The 1,579-nt window shown below is 38.4% G+C and overlaps 1 protein-coding gene across 1 annotated transcript in view; it reads right to left on the bottom strand.

Moving 5' to 3' along the window:
* The window catches only part of fhod1 (formin homology 2 domain containing 1), a 59,479-nt gene that overhangs the window by 6,429 nt on the left and 51,471 nt on the right, over window positions 1-1,579 (bottom strand). The window lies entirely within an intron of this gene.

The following is a 1,579-nucleotide window of genomic DNA, read 5'->3' on the forward strand; positions in this document are numbered from 1 at the left end:
GTGCTTGGAAAAAATCTTTCATTCCTTTAGAGACAGCATGAAAAGTCAGCTGAGTACAAAACATAGAGAGGAAAACAAGAAGAAAAGGGACAAGAAGAGAGGGACACAACCTAGAACAGATAATGGATGTCTATTCTATTAACATCTCTATATCTGGAGAATGGGGCTGTTTTATGTCTTCTCCATTCAGGGGCCCCCTGCCTGTCTTTGCCTAGGGCCCCATATTTCCTAAAGCCGCCCTGGCTAACGCTAGCTGTTATTAGCTGGAAGGACAGCCTGATGGCTGCGGTGGGAATTGGATCAGCTGACGGCTCAGTCAAACGCACTCATCCGTTTTTAATAGTGACGTTATTAAATGCTAATGTGGCTAATAAAACACGTTCTGGTGCAGCCTGGCTGTAGCTGACTACTGGAGCGGGAATAAAACCACTAAAGAAATGATGAAGCTAAATGAGCAGAAAGTCAAATGAAGCAAACGATCCACATTTATTTTTGGTAAATGGGAGACAGAGCATCACGTTTTGGGAGAAAAGGATCCATAATTCATCCATCAGTCGTAACATTTATCAGGAGCTAATTGACGGGTAAATGGAAGTAAACAGTGGACCATTAAACAAAAGCAAATATAATAAAATAATAGTTATTGAATCAGCTTCATGGTTCCATACGTGATATTAACACTTTGACTGTTTCTCTAAAGGACGACCAAAACCTACGGAGGGCTGGAACTGCCACAATCAGAATTAAAAGCCGTAATATAAACCTATCCCAGTTAGAAAACAGATTTAAAACTAAAAGGTGATATTTATGAATCTACCTGCTGCCGGCCGGTTAGCGGCTTTTACATTCGACTCTCCAGGAGAAAAGCGGTGACCTCCATGTTGCTTCTGGGTTCAGCACCAACAGACTGAGTGACCTTCGCTCTCCTTTTTCTTCTATTATATTTTATTTTTTCAGCTTGGATCTAAGAAACGTAATGCTGAGAAAACACCATTTATCAGTTGCACTAGACTCCAACCAACAGTTCTTATTGGTGCAGAAATGTGTCAGTTTATAATAACCAGAGGTAATTAGATGTATATTGTTTTACCCATAAAAATATATAAAACTATAAATATTTTATGGTTTTGAAAAGTTGTTTTTATGAAAAGCTTTATGTAACTTTGTCCTTTGAAGAATATTCATTGTATTTAGAGAAAATCTTTTAGTTTTTTCCAGATTTTCCTGATATAGTAGGTTTGAATCCGACCTGTGGTCCTTTCATTTTTCAGATTCAATATTCCAGAGAGTTGGCCGTCCTTGTTTATGTCGTCCTAATAGTGAATTTAATGTTCATCAAAATCTAAATATTTTTAAATATTCTTTTTTTTCTCTTAACTAAAAAACGACTTTCCCTTGAAAGAAAATTGCTACGGTATTAAAATGGTACTGAATGTTTTTCCTAGCATCAATATCAGGTTAACATTTTACTGTCATGCCGAACCGGATCCGACGCAGCAGTTCTGGGAACAGGGGCGGATTTAGGAAATTTGGGGCCTTAGGCAAAGACAGGCAGAGGCCCCTCTGAATGGAGAAGACA

Source organism: Cyprinodon variegatus, unplaced genomic scaffold (genome assembly GCF_000732505.1).
Source record: "Cyprinodon variegatus isolate N-32 unplaced genomic scaffold, C_variegatus-1.0 Scaffold854, whole genome shotgun sequence".
Classification (NCBI taxonomy): domain Eukaryota; kingdom Metazoa; phylum Chordata; class Actinopteri; order Cyprinodontiformes; family Cyprinodontidae; genus Cyprinodon; species Cyprinodon variegatus.